Raw genomic sequence first — 5,874 nt, 5'->3', positions numbered from 1 at the left:
TCTACTCTGCCTAGACTGTAACATTAGAAGCTTTTTATACATATAAATCATTAGAGAATTTGCTGGGTAATTAAATTTTGAAATAAGTGCCAAATTAAACATTAAACAAACACAACATTTCACTAACACATCCACAATACTAAACAAAATAATTACAGTTAAAATTCAAAATAAAAATCACATCACATTACAATTTAATAAATTTAAACTACCAGACCAACGAATATAATAATAATTAAAATTATCTAATTACAACATAACAATAAAAATGAAAGTGCAAACACACACCAACATCCATTTCTATTATAAAAATTATAAAAAATAAAAGTAAAAGTACATCAACTACTATCAAATGTCAAAATCCCAAACTATATCTTCGTCTCCTTGGTCAGCAGGTGGATCGGGCTGATACAGAGTATATCGGGGGCACTCAGAAAAGTAACATCAGGCTCACCTTTATAGTGTCGGGCCTGAGCTTCGTAATAAGCTATCTCAAAGTCTGAATGTTTATGTAGGTACTCACTATCATAATCATGACTACGTTCTAATCCTCCAATCCTTTCATTTATTAATTCTATACTATTTTGCTGCAAGGTCAACTCCTTCATTAAATCAGTCAGGGTAGGGGAACTAGAAGGTGGAAGGTCATAAATAGTAGAATAGGGTAACCCCATCCCTCATCCCCCCCAGCTTCCACTCTAGAAAGTTGGCAAAGTGCATAAATAAGGCCAGGATGTCCTAGACCAACACTTATTTCACTCCTTACCGTATATTCTTAAAAATGATTCTCCCCAAACTTATATTTCTATTATTTTGAATACAAAAATTCAAAATAGCTCTATCTCTTATTACCTCACTATGGTGATAGGTTGGTAATAGAGTAGAGGAAATAAAATAGTTCCATGCTTTAGATGTGGCATTCAACATGGAAGCAGAAAAATTTACCCATTCTCATTGCTTTATCCTCCATGTTCCTTTCCCATCAGTGAGAAAGTTGATTACATTGTTCAATGGGCCTTCCATCGTACTGAAGGTTTCATAGTGGCAGTTATAAGAGTCTGAGTTTTCGTAAAAGGAGTTAATGCGGGTGGCACTAAAATCAACAAAAAATCCCCGCACTTGAACGATTCCGTCCTCAGAATAGAACACATTGGCATAAAATTCTGTTACAATATTTACAGCAGCCTTATTAGTGGTGTAACAAAAGTTTTCCCATCTCTGCTCGGTAATAACTAGTTCAATTTCTCCTCCCTAAATCTCAAAAACTTGATCTTGTATGCATTTCTTTCCTTCAAACACTGAAGTAAACCTCGATTGAGCATTCACATTGATGAAGCGAGACTCGTCAAACTCAAGTCGCCTCTTTTATAGTGAAGCCATTTCAATCTAATCAAAATTATAGAAAAATTCCAAAATATACTTCAAATATGCAAATAATGGCTTCTAACAGTGACTCTAAGAGTTCAAAACTAAATTCCATGAATTTCTTCCAAATAATTTCTTCACATTCTCAAATTTTTTGAATCTTCTCAATGTGGAAGAAATTCATGGTGAAAATCAAATATTTTTCGTTCGGAGTGAAGCTCTTACCAAGAGATGATCAAATCCGGTATCTAAATGCCTTGAAATCACCCCCAAATCTAAGATCTCCCAAGCCTAGGTCTAAAATCACATTTTTTAGAGGTAGGGGATGATGAATAGTGTCAGTTGACTGGTCAAAATCACGCTAAAGGTGTGTTTTTGGGATCTCGTCGTCGGTGGGATCTTTAGCACCGTCAGCAAGCTCTATAGAATTAATATCATAAGTCTCAGAAAAATTCCACTATCGATGGCGTTGAGGGCACCTTCAGCGAGCTTTATTGAAATGGTTCAATTTTTGGATTTTTGTGATTTCGATCAATTTCAAGCCTCAACGACATCCGCTCAATCATTATAGACATAAATTTTAAGTGATTAAATGATGTACTAACATAAATAAATATTCACAACACAAAACATCACAATTATATATAAATTCCAAATGTTACATTAACACACATAAGTTTGGTATTTTCTCAACCTTAATACATCAATTCAGAGTCAATTTAGCGTCACAATCCAAGCCACAACACTCAAAACGCTAAAAACAAACATCCTATGCTCAGTCTCAACTATACAGAGATCTAAAAGCAAAATTCTTAAGCAAAGCAAACATTAAGTTTGAACCAAATTACATACATAGACAGAAAGGCAGCAATGTAAATCTACTATTCTTCAGATTCAGTGCTAGATTCTCCTCTGAGATCACCCATTGATTGCACATGAACGAAGGGGTTATAGAAGGGTCTCAATGGAAATTCTTCAGTAGAGTCCTCTGTAGAATCCTCCTCAATCAGTTTCATTCTCCTCATCAGTCGTATCAAACTTCCTTTGATATGTCTAGAGTGCTAAAAATGTTCTTTCATCCTCCAGTCTAGATGATCAAAGAAATCAAAAATATTATTAACTGTATTCATAATATTTTATACCTCCTTCTCCAATTTCTTGCTTCTGCACAGGATCACTAGTGTCTTGTCCGAAACAAAAGGTTGAATGGGCAGTGAATTCTGAGATGATTGATTCACCATAATAGTCATATAATTTTCATCTTCATTGGTTGGGAATCTCTCAGTTGGGTCTAAAGGCTTCTAAGGTAGAAGTACATTTTCCCAATTTTCATAAGATACTAAGAACCGACAGCAAAGTAAGAAAATTATGGAAGGATATCCAAGCCCATAAGTTGATCCATGAACGATCAGGCCCAAAACGGACTTCACAATTATAGATCCAATATCGATCGGCAGTCCCATTTGGATGCATTAATTCAGAATAGCACTTTCCTTAGAAACTTATCGATCCTCATTGTCAGTAATAATTTTGCAGAAATGAAGAAGTGTCAGTGTTTCAAAATGGGGTTTAGAAGTGTTGCAGAAAAACTAACATACTCGTTTTCTCTCATTTCTCAGTCTTCAGTTTCGTCCGTTAAATATTGGTAAATCTCCTTCATCAGGTTTCTTATCGGGATGAAGTTGGAATAATGGCAGACAGGAACATTCTCGATCATATATAACTCATTGATCTGTGCAGGAGTAAAATTTATCCATCTACCTCGCATATAGACGACTCCCTGGTTGATTCCATGCAAATTCGCATAAAATTCATTCACCTCAGGAACAACTACAGCGGTTGTAGTATAGCACAAAACTTCTCATCTTCACCGCATAATCATCTCTTCAATTGCCGTCGATGGATTATTCAATCCTCGATTTACAAATCCTCGTTCCTTGATTAATCATTTTTTTTTCTAGTACCTTGTTGAAGATTCGTTGTGCCTCCGCACTAATGAACTTTCTCCGGTTGAACACTCGGATTCTATGTTTTTTAGGGGAATCGGACGCCATAGGGATGAATTTGATGGAGTTTCACTTTGTTTTTGGGGAAATATGAACTTAGGAATCGAATTTGGAAGTTTAAAAGGAGGAACTCTTGCCTAAAACTGCCAAAAACTGCTCATTCCAACTCCAGAAATTGTCATCCCGCCGGTCTCACTGTCGGCGGCGTTGCGGGCGTCGTATGTGCCCAAGGCAAAAATTGCACAGTTTCGCTCCGGTCCAAATGCGTTCCAATTTTTCTCTATGGATCTAATTTTTATGATGATTCAATGGTAAATAAGAGTTGTAGAGTTTAATACTACCACTAACTAATGATAATTTCAAATAAAACTATTATAATCGTAAAAAGAATAAAGATAACTATGGGTTGCCTCCCATAAAGTGCTTCGTTTAACGTCGTCAGCCCGGCCTTTGTACAACCATGTTGTATAATATAAGCCCTAAACTCGTCTTAGTATTCCAAGGTTGTTGTTCATTATGACCTAAATCCTCACATCTTCCAGGCTATTTGTGTGATTATTTCATATAAATCTAAGCCCTAATCAAATAAAATTGGCAGAATGGAACACCTAAATATTTATCCTCAAATTGAAGCCAAAAAATAGGATAAACCAAAAAGTCACTGAGGTTCTCCTCCAAATCCATGACATCCCCTAGTTCTTCCTCCTTTGGATTCCAAAAACAAAATTCTCTAAATTTGAGTCATTCCCATTTCACACCTCTCTATCTGATCTTGTTAAAAAGTCATATCTTTTTTAACTCCTTTAAGATAGCATTTCCTAATTTTTATCGAGAGTTTCCTTAGGTGACTTCGGTTACCTAAGATGTAATTAACTATAGGGGCTTGCCCTTATAGGAAGCTTGTTTGAATCCAGGATAATATAAACCCTATTTAATTTTCATATTAAAAAGGAGAAATTGTCGGCAAATAAAACAGTTTCGCAGACCAAAACGGATGCCATATATTTCTTAGTTTATTTGATCGAGTCTCATCCTCAAGTCTTGGGTTTATCCTTCGGGATAGATACAGGGTTTGAGGTAAAACACTTTTTCATTTAAACTATAAAAAATATGAGGTCAATTTGATTTCATATTTTTCTAAGCTTAAATCTATATGAAAATTAAAATGTACTTCCGAAGCAGGCGAAGAGATTTCGATTCCGGTGACCGACGGCTTCTTACGGGCAACTCCTAAACAAAAAATAGTGTCGACACAACATCATACATGAAAGTTGCACATAGTTTTAAGAAGTTAGCTATGTGAATTTTATGGTCTTTAGTATGTGAACCACAAAAATACTTATTTTCAGCTATCTAAATTTTGACTGATTTTTGCCTGGTTGGTAGGACTATTGATACTCTGGTTTTTTTATTCATTGATGGACAAACGTACTCTTTAAGTTTTAAAGATGAATATTTTATTTTTTGAGTTTAAAATCAATCCTAATTTCTATTTAATTTTTGTGAGTTTTTTGGTTTTTTGACTATTGTTTCTATATGAGAGTCAAATGACATTAGATTAATAGTTCTAATCCTTAGTAATAAGTTTAGGACTATAAAATATGTGGACTTACACTAATGAAAATACATAATTGGAATGTACAACAAGCACAAAGCAATTCTCATAGTTAAAGAAAAAATGAAGAGAAAAAAAAAAGCACGACATACTATTTTATTAAGTTTTTTTTTTTTATTTTCATCAGTACATCTAACAAGGAATAAAAAACAAAACAAAAACAAAATGGGCATCAAAACTAAACCTCACTAATTTAATTAAATTCTCTTTAAACTTGGAAATTTAACGTCATTCCTCCACAATGGCACCAAAAACATGACGTTGCAATATTGTGAAGCAGACATCAACTAGGTATATATAAGCATCACTCAAGTAATATGAAGATTTTATTCTTTGTCTCAATCCAACAAAAACATATGAATAGCTTGAAGAGTTAATTTTTTTTAAAAATTTTTAAAAAGACTAATCCAAAATTTATCCTAGATTAGTTTTTAGATAGTATTTTTCTTGCAGATAAAAAAATCTCTCTTAAATCGAACATAAAAAAATCAAAAGTTTATGGTCTATGTTCTTATTGTATGCATGACATGAAGCATGAAACCTTCCTTAATTCAAGAAGCTTCTACTAGTGAGAGATAACTCCTTGGGCTGTTCATGGTTTATGGTTTTTGTTTGTTTTCATAGAGTCTATCTACCAAGTTTAAATGCACATGGTGGAAAGAAATAATATCTATTCTCTTAATTCCACTTAAAATATAATTCAATGATTCAAATAAAATTTGGTTGATAATTTAAAGAATTATTTTGGATATTTATTGTGGGTTATGTAATCAATAAAACAACTTATAACTATTATTTCTTTTAAAAAAAATAATCAATTAATAATTACTTTAATATGGCTAATGGTTATATGAATTTTAATATTTATTCAACACCTTCTCAGTTTCA

Source organism: Phalaenopsis equestris, unplaced genomic scaffold, assembly GCF_001263595.1.
Source record: "Phalaenopsis equestris unplaced genomic scaffold, ASM126359v1 Scaffold218364, whole genome shotgun sequence".
NCBI classification, from domain to species: Eukaryota; Viridiplantae; Streptophyta; class Magnoliopsida; order Asparagales; family Orchidaceae; genus Phalaenopsis; species Phalaenopsis equestris.
Note: the sequence above shows the minus strand (reverse complement) of the source record.